This window comes from Halichoerus grypus, chromosome 1, assembly GCF_964656455.1.
Source record: "Halichoerus grypus chromosome 1, mHalGry1.hap1.1, whole genome shotgun sequence".
Classification (NCBI taxonomy): Eukaryota; Metazoa; Chordata; class Mammalia; order Carnivora; family Phocidae; genus Halichoerus; species Halichoerus grypus.
In genome coordinates, this window is record NC_135712.1 from 54,064,949 (window position 1) to 54,091,892 (window position 26,944).

At 42.2% G+C, this 26,944-nt stretch overlaps 1 long non-coding RNA gene and 1 pseudogene across 1 annotated transcript in view; both read left to right on the forward strand.

The window, feature by feature from the left end:
• The window catches only part of LOC118520321 (uncharacterized), a 121,268-nt gene that overhangs the window by 2,501 nt on the left and 91,823 nt on the right, over positions 1-26,944 (forward strand). Inside the window, exon 2 of the long non-coding RNA XR_004909604.2 lies at positions 2,369-2,516. This is a non-coding gene — a long non-coding RNA (uncharacterized LOC118520321). The remainder of the gene's footprint in view (positions 1-2,368; positions 2,517-26,944) is intronic.
• LOC118520330 (small nucleolar RNA U3) lies at positions 16,018-16,147 on the forward strand (annotated as a pseudogene).

The window sequence follows — 26,944 nt, forward strand, 5'->3', positions numbered from 1 at the left end:
CTTCTATCATGTCAGCTCTGAGACAATGAATTTTTTCCTGGGTATATTTGCATCTCCAGGGTCTGCCACAGTGCCCGGTTGAGACCTAAAGGCTCTGTCTACGTTGACTCAATCAAGAGAAATCAGTGTGGTATGTAGTATACAAAAAAATTTTAGCCTAGGTTTGAGTCTCCGCTCTAGCCATGTACTACCAGGTGACCTCGGACAAGTTACTTAACCTTTCTGAGCCCTAGTTTCCTCCTTTGTAAAGCTAGATGATAAAAATAATAGAAATTAACTCTTCGATTGCCTTGAGAGTAACGTAAGTTAACACTTTCACAGTTACATGGAGCAGTGCCTGCGGTACAGTAAGCACACAGTATTTAGCTCTTACTATTTCCAGTCTCCTTATAGTGAGGTGGTTCTCCTGGAAGGGTAGTGAAAATTATTGTCAAAAGGATCACCAGTTGCTGGTCTGGAACCTTAAAGAAGTACTGGGACTTGGCAAAATGTCTACAGTTTGATTCAAGCTAGAGGCACACGTCTGTGCCCAGTGGGTAGCCCTTAATCCTCTTGCTTTTCTGCACACTTGGTTAGTGACTGAATGCTGAGTGGCCCACATCTCTGACACCTGGCTCAGGGCTCAATGTCCTAGAGTGTTATTTCAACTTGACCTAGATATTAAAGTATAGGAGCTCCAGTCATCAAATAAAGTAGTATAGCAAGGAGGGTCTGTGCTCTCTGATTAAGGACTAGGTTTGGTGGTTAGGCAGCTGGAAGATACTGACATGTGGTTGGAGAAATGGATTTGGCTTAGGGAAACAGAAGGAAGGATTTAGCAGCGGGAAATGATCTTCCTAGTCCGTGCTTCAATTAGAAGCAAATATTAGAAACAGAAACTGCCTCCAGGTAGGAGGATGGCAGGACTGAGGGTTCCAGGTAAGAAATATCCTACCAGAGAGATGACAGTCAGCTCTAGTGTAAATTTCCTTCTGGATGTCAGATGTGCACAGGTTTGTTTTGCCTAAGTCAGGGGAAACACAGCATTTCCTGCTCCCCCTCCTGCTGCTGCTGGAGGCTACTCATGTAGGGGGCCCACACTCATGACACCTGGAAAGCACTAGAGAAAGCCAGCTTGTAGGTTAGGTTGTAAAATCACAGCAGGCTTATTTCTTTGACAGCACATAATGTTTAGGGTCCTGGGAAGGCCCCTCCATATCTTGCCTAAATCTCCTCTTTGAGGGCAGATAACATACATGCAGTGGGTGCATACTATGCACCAAGACCTCACTGTACTAGTGTATTTATTTTCTATTGCTGCCAGAACAAATTTAGGGGCTTAAAACAACACCCATTTATTATCTTACAGTTCTGTAGGTCGGAAGTCCACTGGACTCAGCTGGTTTCTTTGCTTCTGGCCCCACCAGGCTAAAATCAAGGCGTTGCCTGGGCTGCTTTCCCTTCTGGAGGCTCTAGGGAAGAATCCATTTCCAGGTTTATTCAGGTGGTTGGCAGAATTCAGTGTCTGAGGTCCCCATTTTCTTCCCAGCTGCTGTCTGGGGGCTGGGGGGTGCTGCTTAGCATCTAGGGGCCTCTTTTGGGCCATTATGTGTAGTTGCATGTGGTCTCTGAATATGTCAGAGCTAGCAGTGGTACATTAAATCCTTCTTATGTTGGCATGTCTCTTCTGCCTCCCCTTCTTCTGCCACATTTCTATGACTGACTCTTCTGCCTTTCTCTTCTACTTTTAAGTGCTCAAGTGATTAGATTGGGCCCCTCCGGCAATCCAGGATAATCTTCCTATTTTAAGGCCGGTAACCTTAATCACATCCACAAACTCTCTTTTGCCACGTAAAGCAACATATATTCACAGATTCACAGGAATTAGGGCTTGGCAATCTTTGGGAGGCATTACTCTGTACTGCAGTTAGGTTCTTTTTCCTATTTATTCCCTTAATCTTCGTAACAGCCCAGTAAGAGAAGCATTGTTCATACCCACTGTGTACGTGAAGAAACTGAGGTTGGGAGAGGTTGATACCACAGGCAAAAATGGTGGACTGAGGTTTGAATCTTGCTTCGGAGCTCATGCTCCTTCCTCTGCAGAGGAGTATAGGGAGCAAAGCAGGTGTGTGATCTCTCGCTGTCCCTGCACTTCCCACTATTGCTGCTTCTCAACTTAGTGAGGATGTCACCAAGGTGTCCCCCAGATTTCCAGCTCTCCTCCCAGGTACGGGAGACGATGTAGCCACTGGATCCCCGATAAAACCGATGGCATGCTCAAATAGAGTGATTTAGAGGAGATTAATATACGAGGGTGTGGGCAGGGTGAAAAGGAAACCAACAAGGAATGGCCAAATGCTGTTATCTAACAACAGCTGTCTGCCCCTAGGTGCCTGGTCTGGAGGTGCAAGGGGGAAAGACATGGTTACCAGAACCCTGAGAGGAAGGAGAACCTGAAGGAGGGCTGCCTGGCAGGAGAGCTTTGGTGGAGAACACAGCTACAGCCAGCCTTGCAGAGAGGAAGGGGGTGGGACAAGGTAAGTGCTCCAACTTCACTCTCCTCCCACCCTCTGAACTCCTGCTGTGGGTCAATCTCAACCAGAAACCAGAAGGAAAGGAGGCTGTTTGTACAGTTCTCAAAGCTTAGCTTTCCAGGTGCAGAGTAGAGCAGAACTGTTCTGAGGGAGGGGTACCTGGGTGGCTCAGTCATTAAGCATCTGCCCTTTGGCTCAGGTCATGATCCCAGGGTCCTGGGATCGAGCCCCGCATCGGGCTCCCTGCTCGGCGGGAAGCCTGCTTCTCCCTCTCCCACTCCCCCTGCTTGTGTTCCTGCTCTCGCTGTGTCTCTGTCAAATAAATAAATAAAATCTTAAAAAAAAAAAAGAAGAAGAAGAACTGATCTGAGGGGGAGTACCCAGCACAGCTGCACTGTCCCTCCCCATCCCCTTGCAATTGGGTATGATGATGTGAGTTCTTTGCCCAGCGTATTAGTATCCTAGGGCTACCCTAACAACCACAAACGAGGGGACTTGAAATGGGGGCAATTTATTTTCTCATAGTTCTGGAGGCTAGAAGTCTGAAAATAAGGTGTCCGCAGAGCCATGCTTCCTCTGAAGGCCTAGATAAGAATCCTTCCTTGCCTCCTCCTAGATTTTGGTGGATCCTAGTGATGTGGTTATGGAGTGTTGTTGGGGTCCAGAGCCTACGGCCAAGAAAGAATTCTTGAGACATCTTTGGTGTGGAAAAGAGTGGTTTTATTAAAGTGCGGGGACAGGCTCCTTGGGCAGAAAGAGCTGTAGCACCAGGGTTGTGAGGAGTGGCTGATTACATATCTGGGAGTTGGGGGAGGTCAGGACAAAGGGAGGTGTCTAAAAGGACTTTCATATGCTAAAGAAGACTCTTGGGATACTGGAGGCATGGCTATTTCAAGCAAAAGTGTTCCCCACCCTATCCCCCACCTCCCACAAGTAAGGCATTAACATTAAGATAGTTGGAAGTTTCCTGGAGGAATGTTACTCTCTGCCTATTTCAACTATTTGTCAACGGGCTGCAGGTTATAAAGAAATTTAATTTTATTTTCCTTCCTTTCTGCCTTTGTTTCCCACATCACTATGGAGGGGAGGGTGATGTTAGGGCCCCAGGAAATTGAGTCTATGGGTTTCTGAAAGTTAAGCTATTGATAAAAATGCTTATTCCTTGTAAATCACTAAGACATTTGTAAACTGATGGAGACTAATGTCCTGCAGGACTGTGATCTCCATCAGTTAACCATTTGGTTTCTTCTTTCCCTTCCCTTAGTTTTAGGGCAGCCAGGAGTGCCTGAGGAATGTCACACAGATCCCACCTGGAGGGCAGGGGATTTGTGGGGTGTCAGCTTGTGCTTTGCCCTCAGCTTCCCTTCTGCTTCCTCATCACTGGTAATCCTTGGAGTTCCTCGGATTGACCTGCACCATTCTAATCTCTGCCTCCGTCTTCCTGTGGCCTTCTTTGTCTCTATGTTTTCTGAAACTGGAGATGAGACTATCAGCCTGAAATGCAGACAGCGCCCTCTCCTTCATTTGATTCAGGGCCCTCCCTAAATCCAGTGTGATATTATTTCCAAATATTTAACTAAATACGCCTGCAAAGATCCTCTTTTAAGATAAAGTCACACAGTCTGAGGATCCAGGAGTGGATGTGAATTTTGGGGGGATACTGTTCAACCCACTGTAGCCAATACTGTTCAACCCACTGTAGACAAAAGCATAAAACCTAGCATGTAATTTTGCCATTCTTTCTTTCCCTCCGCTATGGCAATCAGCAATGCTCCAGACAGTGGCTGCTCCCTCAGCCTGGGTCCTAGAGGAAGGATGAGGCAAAGCAGAGCCCTAGCTGACCTACAAAGAATACACAACACGAATAGAAACAAATGTGTCATCTCTCCTGACAGATACCATCTACAGTATTTAATGACACAGTCTAGCCCTTCAGAAATATTTCGAGCAGCTAAGGCAGCTCCCCACTTCCTTTTTTTACATACAAAAACACCGTTGAATACTGGCATTAACCAAAACCACTCTGCAGCCTCACTGTTCCTCTTAGTCCCAACTCCATTGGCAACATTTTACTGCACTGTTGTTCCTCTATGGGCAAGGTGTAGAAAGAAATGGATTTCAAAGACTGCCTTTTGTATCCTTAGAGGGGCAAGTTTTCTAGGGAAAAAAAAAAAAGAGAGAGTGAAGGCTAGGGCATATGAATGTCCTTTGAAATTAGAAGCGGAGTCGCTGTCTGCATTTCAGGCTGATAGTCTCATCTCCAGTTTCAGAGGAGTTCCCCACCTGCAGCAGCCAGGAATGTCTGCTGAGAAAGCTTTATTCTCTGCCTAAACCAGGGCTCTCTATGTGTACCCTCCCTTGCTTTCCATGGCCACTTGTGCAATATCACTCAAGACACCGTGCCTCGTAAAGTTTGCTTATTGATGCTACATGAGTTCTCTGGGTACATCTGCCAATCTGCTCTTCTCTAATACTGGTCTAATTGCTATGGGTGTGGGCCAGCGGACTCAAACTATCATCAGATGGGCTTTAAAAGTGGAGTGGATAAACTAGGATCAAACTGCCAGACAAGACAGATGTACATATTTGGAATCCTGAGAAAGGTTGCCTGATTCCATGTGCCTGTAACCTCACGTATTTGTCAGTCTTGAATGGCAGCCTGGGCTTGAAGACTCCCATGTGCCAAGTACTGCTGTTGCAGCTGCAACTTCTACCCTCTCTTCCCCAACCACAGGCCCCATGAACCACAACAGGAGGAGGAAGGGAGAAAGTTATAGACAAACTATGCCTATAGGGGTAGTTCTCAAAGTGTGGCATTTGGATCAGCAGCAGTTGCAGCCACTGGGAACTTGTTAGAAATGCAAGTTCTGGGGCTCTATCTCAAACCTACTAAACCAGACACTCTGGAGTGGGACCTAGCAATCATCATTTCAGGGGGTCTTCCAGGACATTCTGGTTTATACTAAAGAATGAGAGCCACTGGCCATGGGGCCTGACCTTGGAAGTCAGGTGGTCCTCCTAGGAGGTAAGCCATCTTGGTAACATTACTATCAGCTCCTCTGTTTCCTTGGATTTGGTGGGAAAGGCTCACCTGTAGTACAGTGGAGAATCCCTGGGAACCCTGGTCGTCTCCTGGCCCACGAGGCATTTTGTATTAGCTGCAGGTCACTCACGCTGGTCTGGCCGTGGCCATGCCCAGAAGACAACCCAACAGTTGCAAGAGAAGTGTCTCACGTGGAAGCAGGGTTTCTTTAACATCTCAGAGTGAAAGAGCATGTATCCTACCTCTGTTCTGATCAAAAGCAACGTGTACTTCACCGTGGCTTGTGGATCACCTTAGTTCTATAGTTAGTGGGTTTACAAGTAGTTTAAGAAACTGGTTTCATCGTAGGTTACAAACTGCCTTTTTGTGTGTCCATCAGGGTACTTAGTATCTGACATCTGGGCTAAGCTCTTGTGAGTTTCCACTTAAAAGATGCCATTTTGATAAAACGTAGAAATCTTCCATGTGGTCACATAAATGTGTCTCTTTGTCTAGAGAAGGAAGTAAATGAAACCAGGGATTCCCTGGAGGAATGACAGATCAATACCCATTTCACCAGATGACAAATTCAGAGACACCTACGTAGCAGTATGTGGAGTAGGGGAGAAACAAGTCATACTCTATCATCATTCAAAAGAAAATTATTTGTTCATTTTCGACAGCCATATGGGCTAGACCACCTGGAGCTGGTTCTGATAAACTAGGGTAAAGGGATCATCTTAATCTGCTGTATCCTAGAAAGGTTAAGTAAGCAGCATTCTTGCCCATGGGGTATGCATGAATGCTCCTTCCTCTGGAGATGGAAGAAGGGCTCCTGATGGATAAATCAGTCAGATTTGCTAATGGATATATTCCTCCTCTTCAGTTGTTTAGAAGATTCTCTTAATTGTCTCTGTCAGTACTGGATGGCCTAAGAAAGTCTACTGCTTCCCTTGCATAGCACAAATTCTTATGAACCAGAAATTTGTTGTTGTTGGTATTGTTTTTTGATGTAAAATTTGCACTTCTCAACCTTTTCCTTCTCTCTGAACCTTCACTGTGTTTTGGAGCATTGTAAATATGGCCCCAGAAGACCAATGGAGCCTGCTTGTAATTTGTGCTCCAATAGTCATCTCCTTTCCCTGTCTTGCTTCTTTGGGGGCTGAGTACTATACCTATCCAGTTTCCTTTTCCTCCCCAAGCTGTGGCTTTGTGCCAGTGGAACTGCAAGCTAGATGAAAAGCTATCAAAGCACTAAGGGAAGGAATCGATAGTAATATATGTAAGTGTATACATATATCAGTAGTGACAGGCTCATTTCCATGCAAGTTAAGATGTTCTCACTGCCTCTAATTGACACCCTGTGTATCTGTGTGTACACATGGTCTGAAGGGGATATACATGGCTGGATTCATCCTATAGAGCCAAAGTGGACAGCTGCCGATGGGCTGTGATTTGATTTTGCTGGAGGGACCTTTCCATGACTACCCCAGCTGGCCCAGGCCTTTTGCCTGCTGGGAATTCCCACATCACTGGCCTCTTTGGATTGAGGCACTGAAAGTTGTTTAAATGCAAATTATTTTCTAGGAGGTAGAGACATTATTATTCATTAATATTTGGGCTTTAATGAGTTTATAAGCTTAGAAGAGAACAGACCAGAGTCTTTTGGTAATAGAAGCCAGAGAGATATGTTTTAATGATGATAGGCAGAAAAGAAAAGAGTGAGAGCTGAAATACTACAAAAACTATAGCCAGAGACTCAAGGAATAGCGGAACCAGTAGTTACATGGTAAGAAATAAGATGGAAAAAGGAAAGTGGGCAAGTGGGAAATAAAGTGCCCCCACAAGTGCAGAGGTCATTTCTGCCTGACCTCCCTAGTGAGTCTTTCCTAAGCAGGAGTGTTTGTAGAAACCCTGGTTGAGACACCAATACATTTCACATTTGCTATAGCATCACTCCTTCTAAGGATTTATTTATTTATTCAAAAACAGCTTTTGAACACCTAATACATGCCTAGGCACTGCGGGTGTATCAGGAAAACAAACCAGACAAAACCCTGCCCTCACAGAGCTTATATCTTAGTGGGAAGGTGGGGAGAGACAACGTGCAAAGTAAATAAGGGGCATGTGGTACGTTACATGGTGGTAGAAGCTGTGGAGAAAAATTAAGCAATGAAGAGGGGTGGGGAGGAAGTGCCATTTTAAAGAGGGTGGTCAGAGAAGGCGCACTAGAAGGTGACATTTGAATAAAGAGTGAGTAAAGAGTGAGCAAGCCAGGCAAATGTCAACATGGATTTCATTCCTGGCAGAGGGGACAGCGCATTCGAGGTCCTGCAGTGGGAGCCCGCCTGGCTTATTGGAGGAAGAGAGGCGTAGGGGGAGGGGAGCAGATGGTGTGGTCAGGTGGGAGTGAGCACAGGGCAGAGCAGTAGGGGCTGAGGTCAGAAGATCATGACAGGGGCAGTTCACACGGGGCTCTATAAGACTTGGAGTCTGAGTGAGAGGGTTTCGAGCAGGGCAGTGGTATTAGCCAACTTTCAATTTAAGAGGCTATTTCACGGGTTGGCCAGAGACTGTAAATGTCTTTAGCAGGCCACGAGATCTCTGTTGCAACTCCCTGATACTACTGTTGGCGCACAAGGTACACCAACGAATACGGCTGTGTCCCTGTAAAAACCTTCTTTACAAAAGCAGATGGCAGGCCAGATTTGGCACAAGCCGATCCTTGGGCTATTGCAAGAGTCCATTGGAGAGATGAAGGTGGCTCAGACCAGGGTTGTAGCAATGGAGGTGGCAAGGAAGATAGCAGCTCTCTTTGGAAGGTAGAGCCCACGGGATTTGCCATGGGGCCAGATGTTGGGTGTGGCCAGATGACTCCAGGGTTTTGGGTCTGAGCAACTAGAGAAATGAAGGTGCCACTACTGAAGTGGGCAAATTGACAGGGAGGTTTGGTGAGGGGAAGGGGAAGTGGGGGAGGGGTATCAGGAGTCCTTGGAACATGAAAATTGAAGATGCCTTTAGGATAAAGGAATTGGACTAGATGTTCCCTAACGCTCCTTCTAGCTCTAATGTTCTATGATTCCACAACTGAGGGAGAATAAACATCTACCCTAGTGGCATCTGCTGTGAACATGTTCTTTAAGGAGACCTTCCACGCTGCATTACTCCATCCTTCCCAAATGCAATTGGTGATTATGCTGCCTAGAGATCAGCTGCTGGAAGGAAGAAACCCTGAAAGGGAAGCAACTGGCAGCTGAAACTAGCAGGGGGACTTGGACGAGCAGCTTAAATGGTATATGTGCCTGAGGAGGCTTTAAAGGGCTGGAGGCAAATTCCGGTGAATCTTAGTTTCCTGGAGGTTATTCATAATGGAGGGTTGTCAGCCGACCAGGCGAAGAATGTTCAACTCATTTTCAGGAAAAAAAGCAAAACATCGTCTTCAACTTCACCTCCGCTGCTCTCTCAGAATGATTACACTTCAGACCTGCTCACCCCCTGCATAGATAGCCCTGGCCGGCTGTGCAGGCTGATTCTGGTGACCCCCTGGAGACCTGCAGGACACAGACAAGGTCTTTGTTATTGGCTTCTCCAGGCCATTTCCTCCCTCTTCTCTCTCATCTCTCCTCACTGGGAGATATGTCTTCTTTCTGCCCAAGAAGTGGCTCCGTGCCAGTGGGGTTGTTTGCTGCGTGGAGAGCCGGCAAACCACTTTGGGAGTGAGCTGATAGTAGTATATTTAGAATATGAGCATTTATCAGAGGCAGCAGATGGAGGCAGCAGAGTGGAGCTCCCAGAACTGAGGGCAGGGAGTGTGTCATTCAAGTGTAAAGTGTGTGCCATCTAGACTCAGCTGGCACCAGCTTGTGAAACCAGTGAAGAGAAGGAGGAAAACAAAGAAAGGCCACCTTTGTGCTAGGTCTGAGAGGTTACAGCATTCCCTGACAAGGAGTCTCCAGGGCCTCAAAGACTGCATTCAGTCTGGGATAGGAAGGAGAACCCTTTGCAGTTGCTTCCCCTAACATTTGTTACTTTCCTAAAGCTGAGTAATTTTAATAAAAAATTCTGAAGCTCAGAATAAATGGAAATATAGTTCATTCATTTATGTATGCATGGATTAATTCATTTAAGAAACATTTGTTACATGCCTCAGACATGCCAGGAGCTGTGGAATATTCCGGGACAGAGAAGAACCAGGAAGATATATATGTTGTAATTCTTAACTATTAGAACTGTCAAAAGTATTTTAGTTTTAATTTTTTACCACCATTCCCACAACCAACGCTTAAAGATACAAATATATTCAAGACCTGTTCTATTAACTATTTGAACTGGAGAAGTATATTTTTATTTTTATTTTTTTATTTTTATTTTTTTTTGAAGATTTTATTTATTTATTTGACAGAGAGAGACACAGCGAGAGAGGGAACACAAGCAGGGGCAGAGGGAGAGGGAGAAGCAGGCCTCCCACAGAGCAGGGAGCCCGATGCGGGGCTCGATCCCAGGACCCTGAGATCATGACCTGAGCTGAAGGCAGACGCTTAACGACTGAGCCACCCAGGTGCCCCGAGAAGTATATTTTTAATGGTAAATTTCCTCAGGGCATAAGTACCAAATTCAACATATCAGTGGGGGGAAAAAGTAGTATTAATTCCAAATCGCCTGTTTGAGCAGAGTACTGTGATGAAGCCATCCCATTTGGAGAGGCCAATTTTAACGGTGGCTGTCAGGTAGACTGTAGAAGGGCCCCAAGTCACCCAATGGGGCAGATAGGCGTACCCTTAACAATGAACCTTTGAGGAAATGCCTGTCTTCAGTTTTTGGCTTTTGGGTTTTTTTTTTTTTTTTGAGAGATTTTGAGAAGCGTCATCAGTGAATAAATCACATATTTCTTCATATTGCCTTTATATGTGAGTCCCAAAATGTGAACCATTGTACTATGATATATAGAAGATGTGGATCCCAGATAACCCAGTCAGAATTAATCACTCCTTCCCTTGGTGCCACCAGGGAGGCATGACATCGCATTTAAATATACCAAGTTGTGTACTTAGCTCTTTCTCATGATGTATCGTAGATTCCTCAAAGGAACGTGCAGCTCAGTGCCTGACATACAATTGGTACTGAATACATCGAATGAAAGAATAAAGACTACAGAAATTCTTGCAGTTATAAAGAAGAAAAAAGAAAGATTACCAAATGTCCATTTTTATCCTATTATCTTCAGGGTAAAATAGGTATACTAGAAAACATTCAGTTGTTATGGATGGGAGTGTCTCGAATCTATATGCTCTCAGAGTTGTTTTTTTATTTTGTTTTTTAAGTTATTTATTTAACAACTTTTGCTGAGCATTTACTCAGTTTCAGATTGTGTGATTCCCTGGAGGGCATAAGGGTGATTAAGAGATGTTTCTGCCCTACACACCTGCCCTCCTGCACTTCAAAGGGTTGGACCAGAACTATGTTCAGGGGAGCTGAGAGAGCACCATTGAAGGATAGAGCCAGGGTAACACCAGTGATGCAGAGAAAGACTGGGTAAACTGAGGTTTGAAGGAAGTCTTAGAGTGGATCTGGCAGACCAGCAGTTCTCAGCAGGAGAGATATTGTCCCCTCCGGAACTTTGGAAATCTCAGGGGCCATTACTGATGGTCACTGATGGGAGGATGGCTCTAACATTTAGTGGATGGAGACCAGAGATGCTAGATGTCCTGCTGTGCGTGGGTTAGTCCTGTATAACAGAATTGCCCTGCATCCAACATGACATTTGAATGTCCCGCCAGACATTCATGTAGATGAAAATCTGGTTATAATTATCTGAGCCTAAAACCTAACTCTTGTCATGTATAAACGCAAAGTATGTTTTGCACGGTTTTAACAAAAACTGAATTTTCCAAGAATACGACTCCCTTGTGCATCAAAAGAAGATTGTGCTCTTTGGAACTTTGCCAAGAGTTGTTTGCCATCCTGAAAAGTCACATCACTGACTGTCTCATTCCTCATGGTATTTGTGTCACCAATACAATACACCTGAATTGGACTTCATTTGTATCTGTCAATCCCCAGTGATTCTAGACAAACATTTCATTACTTTGTTATGTCTTTGAGTATAATTGTACCCCACCATTAACATACAGAAATACATGTTTTATTCCATATTACTTGCCTTTTTTCACATTATTGTTAGAGTATTATATTGGATTTTTTAAATTATGAGCATAGATACATTATCACAACATTTATAAAGGGCAGATTACTTTTTTCAATATATAAAAAGGGGGCACTGGGTCTCTAGGCCTAAGAACCAATGAGATGAACAAAGTAGGTAGAAAGAGCATTCTATGCAGTACTCTAAAACTTTAATGTGTACAAGGATCACCTGGTATCTTGTTAAAATGCGGATTCTGCGTCAGTAGGTCGGGATGAAGCCTGAGAACCTGCATTTCTAACAAGCTCCCAGGTGATGCTGATGTTGTTGGTCCATGGACCACACTTTGAGTAGCAAAGTTATAGACAAAGGGATTTTTAGGTATCAAGGTATGGAGCCTTGGAAGAGCTCTTCTGGGAAACAATCAGTAACTTGATATAATAAGAGCACAGAATGCGAAGTGTTATGTGGTGGGAGATGAGGTTAGAGAGGAAGGCAGTCAGAGCAGTCAAGACCTTATCCAGCCTGTTTATACTTCATTTTGTAGGTAAAAGAGCACCTCCAAAGGATTTTAAGTAGAGGTACATAGTATTAGATCTCTCTGCCACCATGAGGGATGGCTCTGCTGGATGCAGGGTGTCCAGTGAGGAGGCTTTTACAATTACATTGCCTGAACATGGAACTAATGAGGACCTGAAGAAGCCACAGGAGAAGTGGAAGGAGGAAGATAGGCTTGCTTTTTTGAGTTAGTTCTACTGGGACTAAGTAACTGATTGAGTATGGGTAGTGAAGGAGCAGCGGGATCAAGGAAGACTTGCAAGTTCCTGGCATGAGTGCTGTATGTAAATTGATGCCCTTGACCAGCACAGGGAGCAAAGGAGGAGGTGCAAGTTTAGGGCCAAGGTTCAGGGAAATTGGCTTTCAGATAAATGAAATGAAGGCGCCTATCCTATCGAAAAACAGAAAGACGTCCAATTGGACTTTGATGTGAGGACTTTTTTTTTTAAGAGTGTATTTTGTTGTGGATAAAAGAGAACCCTTATACACTGTTGGTGGGAATGTAAATTTGTGCAGCCACTATGGAAAACAGTTTGGAGTTTCCTCAAAAAATTAAAAATAGAACTATCATATGATCCAGCATCCCACTTTGGGGTATATTCTCAAAGAAATTAAGATAAGGAGTTCAGAGAGATGTCAGCACCGTCATGCTCATTGCAGCATTATCACAATAGTCAAGGCATGATACAAACTAAATGTCCATTGATGGACAACCAGATTGTAAAAAATGTGGTATAAACAGACAATGGGATATTTTTCAGCCTTAAAAAAGAAGGAATGCTTCCATTGTGACAACATGGATGAACCTGGAGGGCATTATGCTAAGCCAAGTAAGCCAGATACAGAAGACAAATAATACATGATACCATTTATATGAGGAATCTAAAATAGTCAAATTCATAAAACAGAGAGTCGAATGGTAGTTGCCAGGGCTGGGGGGAGGCTGAAACAGAGAGCTGTTAGTTAAAGGGCATAAAGTTTTGGTTATGCAAGATGAATAAGTCCTAGAGATCTACTGTACAGCCAAGTGCTTATAGTTAATGATACCATATTGTACATTCAAAAATTTGCTAAGAGGGTAGCTATTAACTGTTCTTATCACAAAGAAATATAATAATAAGAGGGCAGGAGGAAACTTTTGGAGGTAATGGATATGTTTATGGCATAGATGGTTTCCTGGATATATACCTATCTCCAAAGTCATCATGAGGTATACATTAATTATGGACACCTCTTTGTGTGTCAGTCACACCACAATAAAGTGGTTTAGAAAACAGTGAATCATATTTCATCCTAACAGACGTCGGTTCGACACGTACGCTCATTTGCCATATTCCAGTGGATTTCCAAGCGGGGTAGACAAGAAACATGGGCAATCTCTCTAAGCTCCATGGTTGTCCCAGCCAGGTGTTCGGATGAGAAGAAAGGGGGTAGGTTGAACATATTTATTTTATTATGGAAAGTGGCTTAAATATTATAATCATCTGGGTGTCAAAGAGTAGTAGACACAGGTGGAATGAATTTCCTGCTCCAGATTAATCTCTTGCCCTCGCCCTCCCTCCCTCTCCCACCATCTCCCTCCCTCCTCCCACCCCCCTCTTCCCCCCCTCCCTCACACACACACACACACACACACACACACACACACACACATAGTTCATAGATATTGGCATGGCAGTGAGTTTGAGGTGGTCCTGAGAGGTCATGGGCCTGGCATCCCCATTCTTGTATTTAATTGTGTCAAACTCCATAAACACCATGAGCAGCTAGTCTTCATTGAGTGCTGGGTGCCCGTCCTCTGTTTTCACAATAATCCTAAGAAGAAATTTTACAAATGAGGAAACTGAAGTGTATAGAGGTCCGGTAATTTGCCCAAGGTTACACAGAGAGAAGAAATGAAAATCTAGCCTTGACTCCCCCATTTCTTTTCTCATTCATGCTACAGTTCATTTCCTTTAACCTCTCCCAGTCCCACTGAAGTAATAGCTGTCCTTCTAACACCCATGTTGCATCACACCTCTGCACATACTGAGTGCTTCTGCTTGGAACCTTCCTTTTGAATCTTCAACTGTCAAAGCCTTACCTGGTATCCTGTCAAAATCCTACCCATCACAGACCACTGTATCTGTGAAGACTCTTCTGAGCCTCCTGACTAGGTGCCCTGTATACATTTCCCCTCTTGCGTGTGTCATGCTGCACTGCAATTACGTGTTTATACGTCCCTCCCTCTCTACAGGCTGTGGGCTCCTGAAGGACAGGACCATATCTTAGTGCTCTTCCCTCTGTGTGTGGTGTCCACTGCTGTCCAGTAAGGGCTTTTGTACTGAAGTGGTGTGTACAGTTACTAGTGGGTTCTCGGTAAATTTAATGGGATGTTTATAGTCCCTGGGAAGTACAAACCAGTTCCTTAAGAAAGTAGACACGAGCAATGGGCAAAAAGGGGACTTGGAAAATTACAATCTCTTAACAGATTATTTATGTATAAAAGTTTTTATAAAAAGTGGGCTTCACAATGGACTTATTCCTCTCCTGTAATCTCTCACCATTAATATTAGCCTTAATTATTTAGGGGCACCTGGCTGGCTCAGTTGGAAGAGTGTGCAACTCTTGATCTGGGGGTCATGAGTTTGAGCCCCACGTTGGGTATAGAGATTACTATAAAAATAAATAAATAAACTTCAAAAATATTAGGCTTAATTTAAGCTTAGTTTATTTGGAGCCAATATTTAATTTAAAATTTAATTTTTATTAGAGTTTTAATGAATAATAGCATTTAGTAGCTACAAATGACACTTCATATAAAAGCATTTTTTAACATAATTAATTTTTAAATAAAACTGTAGTGGAAAAATTACTCTACCTACAACTCTATACCTTGATCAAATTTTAGATCTAATCCTTATCCTTGATTTTCTTTGTACTGCTCATATCCTCAGAATTTCTTCTTTTTCTTCCTATTATTTCTTCAGTGAAGTTTCTATGAAAGAAGGTGGACTTTGTTCAGGCCTACAGTGAAGTAGGGGAAATCATCACTGACTTCAGAAAAATAGGCAAAATGTAGTTATTTTAGGGGCACCTGGGTGGCTCAGTTGATTAAGCATCTGCCTTCACCTCAGGTCATGATCCCAGGGTCCTGGGATTGAGCCCCATGTCAGGCTCCCTGCTCAGCGGGCAGTCTGCTTTTCCCTCTCCCTCTGCCTGCCTCTCTGCCTACTTGTGCTCTCTCTCTCTATCACTCTGTCAAATAAAATAAATGAATAAATCATGAAAAATATATAGTTATTTTAATATACAGGAAGATATAAAAATATCTGCAAATAAAGATATTTGGGTTTGAACATTGAATTCCATTTTTCTGGAGCATGTGTTTATTATAAATTAACAAGTATTTAAAACATCTAGAATGCTATCTGTTCTGGCTTTTGTGATTAAGAAGAGGTTCTAGAGGGTATTATGCTAAGTGAAATAAGTCAATCAGAGAAAGACAATTATCATATGGTTTCACTCATACGTGGAATATAAGGAATAGCGCAGAGGACCTTAGGGGAAGGGAGGGAAAACTGAATGGGAAGAAATCAGAGAGGGAGACAAACCATGAGACACTTTTGACTCTGGGAAACAAACTGAGGGTTGCTGGAGGGGAGGTAGGTGGGGGGATGGAGTAACTGGGTGATGGGCATTAAGGAGGGCACGTGATGTGATGAGCACTGGGTGTTATATGCGACTGATGAATCATTGAACATTACATCAAAAAACTAATGATGATTATATGTTGTCTAATTGAGACTATACTTTCAGGGATCATTTCTATAGTTCGTTGCTAAATAAAAAATTAAAAATTAAAAAAAAGAAAAAAAGAAGAGGTTCTGGAATGGGACACACACGCACACACACACAGTTACATCTCCCTGAAACTGCTGCATTAGAATCTTCAGAGAACATTCAGGTAACCTCAACTAGTGTAAGTTAATTGTGTTGTAAGACCATGTTTTTCAAACTGAAGTAGCCATACCTCACAGGATGACATGAGTTATTGGCTGGGAGTTACGGGAAGGAACTGAAAAAATAAGAAGTGGTATATCTCCCTAATTGTTAATTTAAATCAATGGGTTAAACATTATTTTGATATAGAAACTAGTACAGATCTCTTAAAGAGGAGAATGCGAATTTCTCATGAAATTTTAAAGATAAAAATACCATGGGATGGCAAAGAAATATTGAACTGGTGATAAACTGCTTGGGCTGGGTCCCAGACTGCTTAGTAGTACACATTCTTTTCTTTTCTGTTTACTTGGTTAAATGGAAAAGTCAGAGAAGTATTGTATAGGATTTACACAGAAATAAGGACAATGGTAAGAGCTGCACAATGGTTATCATGAGAGATTGGAATGTTGTTCAAAGAACAGAGTTCGCTAAAAGCATCCCAGACAGCTCTGGCAAATGAATTCTCTTGACATCACCTCAGCAGTTGAATGTTTCCACCTCTGCTCTTATGTTCACTCTGGCAAAGGGTCAATATGTCTGCTTCGGCAGTCCCTACTCCCACCAGCCAACCATGCTCCTTGTTCCTTGCCACATCTTTTGGTTTCTACTTTCTTATGGCTTTTGCCTACTACTAATTTAAGTATATCCGGTGGTCTTTCATAGCCTATACATCTTACTTTCTGTGATTCTCTTGCCTCTGCTCCATCTTCCAAATGCCCAGACCAGTTTGTGTATTAAATATAAAACTCTCCGAAGAGGGAATATAATCCCTTCAATTAATCACCATGGTCCCTATTTTGACATAGATCTTGTGACAGCCTGCCTCCTAGAACACTAGCCAACCTCCGTGTTGTTTTCCCTGGAGTACAGGTCCTACTTCTGGTGAGGTTGGCTGTTGTTGTGTCGGTGGAGTGACGCAGTATAAGGATTAAAATTATGTCAGCTTAAGGATTCACTGTGGTTGGGTTTTCTCTGAGGGACTGTGGAAGTATGTCATGGGCATTCTGACTCTTGCCTTTTCCAAAACAGTCCCTCTAAAAGATGTCAGAAACAGAAGGATGAACAATTGATATAACCAGATAAGAGTCTGAAGGCTTTTCATGGCAACCAAAATTCTCAGTAAACTTATTTTTTTTAAAGATTTTATTCATTTATTTGACAGAGAGAGAGAGACATAGTGAGAGAGGGAACACAAGCAGGGGGAGTGGGAGAGGGAGAAGCAGGCTTCCCGCTGAGCAGGGAGCCCGATGCGGGGCTCGATCCCAGGACTCTGGGATCATGACCTGAGCCGAAGGCAGACATCTAATGACTGAGCCACCCAGGAGCCCCTCGGTAAACTTATATAGAAATTTAAAGAATGGAATCTTTGAAGGGACCACCTGTGTAATGCAAGTATCCTTTCTTATTTACTTTCCTTTAACTTAAAATTTTTTTTTTTTTTGTATTTCAATTACAGAGGGTTGAGTTAAACATACTCCTTACTTCCTAGGCCACCACCACTGGTCCATGCTAGACCTCCCTAGATTGATTTATTAATTGGAATCCTCTGTTTTAACCTCCTGCTGGAATTCATCTCTAAAGGGGACAGCCCATACCATATTTAGAGATTTAGAGTCCTCTGATTCTTAGATTAATTTTTTCTTACATTGAACTAAAAAGAACTTTCCTATAACTTTGCCCCAGTGTTCTCAAGTCTGTTCTGGGGAACCACACAGAATAATCAGTTCCTTCCTCAACAACTCAATAGCTTTCCAGTCTCATAAATTCAGCTCTCATGACATGTGATTGTTCATTTTACTATGTGAAACATATTCTGTTCCTTAATTCTTCATAGGATGTGGGTCGAAGACACTTTTCTACCTAGTCACCTTCCCTTGGACACACTGTAGTTTGACAATGTCTTTTTAAAAATTCAAATATTTTAAAATAGATGTGCTCTGCCAATGCAAAATATGACGGGTGCAACCTTGCCTCTCCGTTCCTTAATTTCAGTTTCTATTAATGCAACCTAAAATTTGTATAAGTTTTTTTTAAATAATATCACATTTTTGACTCTCATTGAACTTTAAATCTTTTTCAAGTGAACTGCTGTCAGTCCAGAGCTTTCCTACCTTGTATTTAAGTAGTTGATTCTTTGAACTTAGATGCAGAACTTAACATTTAACCCTATTAAGTTGTATATTGTTAATTTCATTCCATCCCTCTCCTTTGTCAAGGTCTTTTTCAAGTTTGATTCTTTAATACAGTTTATCAGCTTTTCCTCCAACTATCTGTCATCTACAAATTTGATAGGCAAAATTTATATTGGAGTTCACCTAATTCACTGATTAATATGTTTCAGCTTTCAGAATAGAGGGTAGAGAACTTTAGTGTGGTTCTCAAACTTTAGTGTACAAAAGAATTATCTGGGACATTTGTTAAACCTGCAGATTCCCACGTCTCATTTCCAGAAATTTTGATTCAGTAAGTGTGGGATGGGACTCCAGGAATGTGCATTTCTAACAAACACCCCACATGATCCTGATATATTTTGGTCCCAGGCCAACTTTAGAAGCATTTTTAGAAATGTCCTTTGAGTCTAAGTTGACAGTAATCTGTTTGTTCATTCTAATAGGGTGGTTGTCTAGCACAGTGCTGGATGCACGACTGATACTGAATGAATGAGTGAAGGGGTGAAGGAATGATGGATGGGAAGGAAAGCTCAGCTCACAACCCAGCTTATATTTCTCCATTTTAATTACACAGCCAATCTGATGGGCTTTTTCAAATACTTTGTTGTAATTTTATCTTTTGATGTTCCCCACTGGGAAAGGTGTATTATGCATGACCTATTCTTCATGAACATATGTTGTCTCCTAGTGATCATTGCTTTCCTTTCTGAGTGCTCACAGATTATGGGTTCCTCTCCGGAATTTCATTGAGAATTAAAGAGTGTTTTATATTAAAACCCAGAGATCTCCCTCTACTAACTCCTGCTTGACTTATAAGAAATTAGGGCATAGTTTTAGTGTCTGACTTATTTGCTCCCCTTCAGGCCATATAGATTGTCTTTTCTGTTTTAACATGTTTGCAAATAAATAAGCACCCAAGCAATAGACATTTCAACAAGGAGAGATTTCTTCCTTTCCCCTGAATTTATATTTTTGAAAACTTTCAAAATCCACAGAAAGACTCGAAGGATAATAGTGTTCTTTACCTAGATCAACAATTGTTAGCATTCTGCCATATTGGTTTTTTGTAACAAGCTATAGCTAGATAGATTTTTTTTCCCCTGAGCCAGCTGGTCACCATGTTTCTTCAGTCTCTTAGCCTAGAACAATTCCTCTACCCTGTTTCTGCCTTTCAAGGTGGGCATCGGAATTCTCTGACTGTATTTATTGTTTTTGTGTGTTTGTTTACTATTTTGAGTTCTGGCTTCTGAATCACATAAAGTTTTACATATTCAAAAAATAAAGAGGATTAGAAAAGCAAACTTTAAAATTTGTTCCTAAAGGGAGGTTACAGTGCATCACAGTGTTCACCACAAGTGTTAAGGAATCTGATCCTAAGTAAAAGTGACAGAAATAGAAGGCTGGGTGGAAGCATCCTAGATGGCTATAAAAATCTAAGGAAGGTTCAGCAAGGCTGGGTGGATTTCTGCAGATAAGATCAGCTATCAGATAAGTCCCCGACCTCTGAAGAAGGGACACAGTATCCCTGGAGACATAAACACAGTGCTGGATTTCAGATCCCAGCACCTGGGTCTGTGGGAGGAGACCTGAGAGGAGACTCACAGTTGCCACACCACTGTCATGACCCCATGACCCCTTCTCCAAGAGTCATCATCTGATTGATTGTAGGGTATCAAGGCCAAGCGCCCTCCCTCCCCAGCCCAGGGCAGATCTGGGGCCGTCCCCACTGAGGCTCTGTCAAGACTTTGTCAGAGCTCATCCTCTTCCTCTGCTCAGTGCTGCTTCCTTCCTTCTGCTACACTTGGTGCTGATTTTAGGAGTGCTCCCTAGTAAACCACCTGTGTGCCTATCTCCCAGCACTGCTCCAAGCTCTTATTATCCATAAACATATGTAATCCTCACAATGCTATGAGGTGGGTGCTATTGGCATCCCCATTTTATATGTGAGGAAACTGAGGCACAGCGAGTAGCTATGTGACTGGCCAATGATACTCACAGTGGCAAGGCTTGACATAGGCCTGTGACATCCCTGCCACCCCCTGACTAGCCCCCACAGCTCTCCTCTGTGACACAGAGATTGCTGTTAGCACGCTCAGTATTGTAGTTCTATTATATTTTCAAGATATTTTCCTAAGCAAAGATACAGAAGAACTTCCTGTAGATTTAGCATGTGAGAGGATTTGTCCTGATTGTGTTAAGAAAGGCAGGTAAAAAAGGCAGTTCCAACCTGATTCTTTGTTCTTCCACAGAGCTTTAGCCCTAACCAGGGAGTTCGCTTCACCCTCTAAGCTGATTCCCCAGAGCTCACTTTTCCGCTGGTGACACGATACACCTGCCACTCCCACTCTTGCAAAGGGAAAGAATATGTACAGCACAGAAAACGAAATGAGAGATAAATAGGCTTCTCTTCCCTAAGACAAGAGGTAGTTCGTGTTTCCTGACCTATTTGAGTACACATTCAGAGCTCGTATAATGTCGTCTAACCAGCCTATTTAGCATTTATGCAATCTGCTTTGCTTTCAACAAGCTCTTTAAGATGTGACTTATTTAAAAAGCTTAAAATCTGCAAGGTCAAATAGCCAGTTCTGTAGGGAGACTGAAGGAATTGTCGAGAACACTGTTGCAAGTTACAGTTGGGAAATCTTTCTACTTCGATGGTTCTTTTAGGCCCAGTGGTAGAATGACCCACTGTCCCCGCTTTCCCTGTGGCTGAGAGGGTTCCCAGGATGTGACCCTTTTCATTGCTGAAACCAGGAGAGTCCCGTGCAAGCTGGGTGAGGTGGGCAACCCGCAGTGCACCCTTTGTGACCCAGCACCACTGGGTTACCGGAAATGTCTGCCCCTCTATTGCAGATGCTTTTTATTATCTAAAAATACTTATGTTTTATTATTAAATTAGAAAATTTAGAAATTTTGGAAGAAAATAAAGGAGAAACGAAAGCCACATGTGAGCTTATATTGCACAGATCACTGTTTCAACCTTTCGATATCTTTCATGAGTTTTTCTTGATTTTTGCATGTGTGTACACATATGTTTTACAAATCTAAAACTGTGCCATATAAACAATTCTGTATCCTGATTTTCATTTAGTGTGAGCATTCTCTCATATCAATAAGTACTTTTTGAAAACACCATTGCTAGTGGTTGCCTAATTTCTATTGAGGATGCACTATACTTTATTTAACCATTCTCCTATTGTTCAGCATTTAGGCTAATGTTTGCTGTTAAGATAATGTTGTGAACGTCTTTAGGCTTCTAATTATTTCTTTTGGAAAAGTTTACAGGACCTTATTGGGTAAAAAGTTATGGGCTTTGTTAGAGCAACTAAATCCTATCTCCAAAATGCTTCTGGAAAATGTTGTACGTCAGCATTGTTCATGCTGGTTCCACTGAACTGTCAGCACTAAGTACTTTTTTAAATCTTCATCTTTGTTATAGGTTTAAAAAATAGTTACCCTAAATAATCTGTATTTCTTTGTTTACTGATGAAGTTCAAACCTCTTTTATGCCTTTCTCTTTTGAGCTATCTTATAAATTGTTCGTTCATATAGTTCCCCAGATTTTATATTGTTTCAATGTCTTGCTTCTCAATTTACACAAATCCTTTTTTTTTTTAAGATTTTTATTTATTTGACAGAGAAAGACAGCCAGAGAGGGAACACAAGCAGGGGGAGTAGGCAGAGGAGAAGCAGGCTTCCCGCAGAGCGGGGAACCCGATGCGGGGCTCGATCCCAGGACCCTGGGATCATGACCTGAGCCGAAGACCTCAGACGCTTAACGACTGAGCCACCCAGGTGCCCCAATTTACACAAATTCTTTACAGACTAACTGGAATGACTCTTTTTAATGTCATGCTTGTTTCAAATACTTCTCCTGGTTTATTGTTGGATAGATGTTTTTCAAATAGGGACCCTTAAAAGTTTTGGATGTTTCTGATCTTTAAGCAGCATATTAAACTGCACACATGCGTGCGCATACATACATGCACACACAACCCTGTGGGGAGGCCTATGCTTTCCTTTAAAAGTCTTTTTTCTTTTCACTCTTAGCTCATCAGACTTAACATTATTTTGTAATATTTGAAAAGAATATGTGTTACATGTATATAATTTTGATGAAAAATAGTAAAAAAGAAAAAAATCCTATGAATCCACCACCCAACCTAAGAACTAAAACATACCAACTACTTTATGTTCCTCCCTGTAATGGCTAATTTTATGTCAACTTGATTGTACTATGGGGTGCCCCAGATTAAACATTATCCCTGAGTGGGTCTGTGAAGGTGTTTCTGGGTGAGATTAGCATTTGAATTGGTGAACTCAGTAAGGTAGATTGCCCTCCTCAATGTGGGTGGGCATCATCCACTCTGTTGAGGGCCCAAATAGAACAAAAGGGAGGAGAAAGGAAAAATTGGCCCATTTTGCTTCCCGCCTGCCTACTGAGCTGGCACATTGGTCTCCTGCCGTTGGCTGGGATTTGCACCATCGGGTCCTCTGGTTCTCAGACCTTTGGAATGGAATTACATTGCTGGCTTTCTGGGTCCCCAGCCTGCAGATGGCAGATCATGGGACTTCCCAGCCTCCCTGATCACATGAGCTAATTCCTTATAATCAATTTCTCCCCACACATATCTTACTGGTTCTGTTTCTCTGCAGAATCCTGACTAATAATACTCCACAATTTCAGATCTCTGCCTTTCCCAAGATGTAGCTACCCTCCTGCTTTTGCCTTTATCATTCCCTTGTTTCTTAAAAACCATTTTTATCCTGTATATGTTTGTACCTCTGAGCATATGTTTGGTTTTCATATTTTTGAGCTTTATAAAAATAGATTAATCTTTTATCTCATCTTCTCAATCTTACTTTTTTTAATTAAGTACTATATATAAGATTTATCCATATTTTATGTGAAGATATAATTCATTCATTGCCACCCTGGATAATAATTCCTTTCATGAATATATATACATATACATGTATATATTTTATGTATACATATGTACATATATACACATATATACATGGGAATGAAATTTGCTAGGTTGAAGTGTATGTGCCCATTCAAATGTACAAGCTATTGCTAAATTGTTTTCCTGAGTGGTTGTACTAATTACATTCCCAGTTGCAGAGCATAAGACTCCTGTTGCTTGACTTCCTTGCCAGTACTTTGATATTTTCAGGTTTTGAAATCTGGTAGCCATTTTTCACTTGGGAGATTTGCACTAACTCTTTAGGTTTATTTGGCCAAGATCTTAAAGACTGAAAAGTAGTGCTCAAAAACAAGTCAAATCTTTTTATTTGGGCTTCTGGTTTCTCCTTGAGGTCCGTCACCTTGGCATGGTAGCTTTCCAGTAAAACACTTAACAAGTTGTTCATAATGTGTCGTGCTGGGCCGAATGTTCAGCCCTTCGAAGAAGAGGCCACATCAGCTAGGACAGGTGAATAGTAGACTGAGTTAAGAATTAGGAAGCTTGGGCTCTAACCTGGTTCTGCCCCTGCAGCTTTGCAGGGCGCACGAATAAGTCACGTCACCTCTTGGCATCCCATCTCCTCACGAGGCATGATAGCGCTGACCTTCCTCCCTGGCCCGCAGTGAGGATGAAATCCTGTTGTGGAGCACTTTGAAATCTTTGGATGAAAAGCACGACAGAAGTGCCAAGTGTGATTGTTACCCGTGCCAGCAACACTATAAGATAGCATAAAAATAGGAAGCAAAGAAAATTTCATTTTACAAAAGCTTCAATGAGAAAATTGGCTGGTCAGAGTGTCATTCCGTGTTTTTGGTTCACATAGATGTTGGCTTTTATAAAATTAAAAAAAAATGTATACATTTTTGTCTTTGCCAGGCAGAAAGCCTTTGATCATCACTATCCTTGTGACATTAGGTGAGTCACTGATACAGAGGGAAGATTAATACCTTAGGAGACCCTGTGAAATCAGGTCTTTGTAGTTACCCCCCCAAATCTTACCTCTCAATACAAGGCACCAAAGCCATGAAGTCTGAGGGGGTGTTACAGATGGAGGCTTGGGGAGAGTCTAAGCCTCAATATTGTTACAACATAGGATCTAAGACACTTTGAGCTGCAATGGAGACCGGGTCTCCAGTCAGATGCTGTCAGGTCCTCCATCCTGCTCTTAATATGAAAACATGAGAGATGCAGCTTTAAAATCTGAGCGGGGACCTTTGCAACAACCTTTGATATATTGGGAACCTCACAATAAGGTGAGTCATGCCGCTTTAATGTGAACGTTCATTCTAAAAATGACTTAGCCATCCTTTTGGTAGCTCATACCCATCTAGGTATGAAGCTGTAAATGAGTTGTGATGAGCTGTAATCAGCTTTCCTTATGAATTAAATGGGTTGTGGAGACAGTTCCAAGCCACAGAAAAGGCATTTCAAACCCCAATCTTGCCACCTGATATGACACTCAAAGAATTTAGAACAGGAACTTTTGATTCTTTTGCCACGCCTTTACCACCCAAGTGTTTTATACGGGGGTTTACAAAGTCAGTCCCCCACAGGCTGGTTTGTTTGCTGCATCCCACTGAGAAGCTGAGAAAGTGAAAGGTAAGGAGGTGTAGCCTGGGTGTAAAGGGGGACATGGGTGATACAAATCCACCCACAGCAGCCGTGCCCTGAAGTTATGAATCATATTGTACTTGACTTCTGATTCCCACCCAGGAGTGCAAAACTACTGAGCACTGTTGAAATGTTTTGTTCAGAAGTTTCTCAGAGCGAGGGTCCTCATAGTGTTTTGTGGGACAATTTGCATTCTAATTGGCATAATTAAATTATTGCCATAGAATTGGCATGGTGTGACTCTAGTAGGAATACTTTCCTTTAGGAAATACTCCTTAGGAAAAAAAAAATGTCCACTGTAGTACCCAGTCACACGGCAATCTCTATTTATTCTATTCAGTAACTCCATGAGAAGGGTCATTCGCACTGGATTTTCAATTGCTTAACTGAAGAAATTAGTTGAAAAGTGGAAATCCAACCTGCTGATAGTTTCTTTATCTGCCCACACCTAATAATTGGTTTGACTGATATTTTTTTCTTTAGATTGACAGATTATTTACACTTCTGCGAATTGCAATGTGGCTAGAGTCTCTGTTTCTTTCTTTAAATTTTTTTTTTTAGTTGGTGGTAAGAATTGTCCATAGTCAAGCTAAAATTCTGTTCCTATCTTCATAATTGTGATTTACATAATACAAATTTCTAACAACGGCAGGATAGTGGATTATTATGCAGCCTTGAAATATCATGTTGATTAAGACAATGGAGCATCACAGAGAAATGGTGAAAAAGAATGTGAAGTTGTGTCTGTACCATGATTTCACGTACATAAATTAGGTGTAGATGAGCACAGGCTGAAAAAGAAATATGGAAAAAGGAAACAGATGGTTGGGTAAGGTGTGGGATTATGGGAGCTGTCCCCTTTTTTTAGTTTTCCATTAACACTATGACAGTACTACTTGTGTAAGAAGCATAGTTGTAAAAGCATTTAGTTAGGAGCAGGGGAAGATATACCATGAAACCAATAAATTGTAAGTTGCAAGTCCCCTCACTTGTGGGGGCCCCTTGAATGCCTGAATTGTTGAGTTTATGGAGGGTTCCAGGTGGGGAGAGAGGATTGTGTTACAATCAGAAACATTTCTATGTCAGCATTTCTGGCAAATTGCTTGAAGAGATCTCAGAAGAAAGGGACCTATTTCTCCAGTGCTCCTGTAATCTGTCATGATCTATTTTCTCATTCTAAGTAAATATTCACTTTCATGCCTAATTTTGTATTTGTATACCTGCATTCTTTTTAAAAAGGAGGGCTCCCATAATTGTCTAAGATTCATGCCTCACAAAATCTGAAGGTGCCTTTGATTAGGGGGGGTCATCAGAACCCCAAATGAATACTGGGAAGTATGAAATCTACCCCAGGGTCCCACCCCGGACTTTTCCTAAGAACCACTGTGCATGTGTTAGACAAACTGCTGCTGTGCTCAGGGCTTCGTATATCAGCACACTCCTGCTTTCACTTCTGGCTCCTTCTGAGCTCATCTCCGTTCTTAATCATGAGAAAAGCAGCTTGAAATACCAGTTCAGAATTGCAGGGTAGGAAGGGACTTACCTGATGGTCATGTCTAGCCATTCCTCGGACACTTGGTTCTCCTCTTCAAGGCATCTGGGCCAAAATTTGAAATTAATTTGTGTTTGGAGAAGAGCTACCCAAGTGTCACGCATCTTACATGACAATCCCGTTATTAAGCCCATTTTGGAGCTAAGGAAACCAAAGTTCAGAGCCTGGCAAGGAGCAGCACCGACATCCAAGCCCCGGTGTTTGACTTTAAAGCTCAGTTTCTCCCTTCACTGTATGATACAATTATATAATGTCTCCTTCTGACCCAAGCAAAATGTGGAATTAATTCGTCCCTAGAGAACAACTCCCAAGGCTTCTCTAACAAAGAATGAAAACAAACAAAAAACCAAATGTACTCCCGGCTAAGAGAGGGAGTCCTCAGGAACTACTACTACTCGTCCATTTATTTGACATTGTAAGC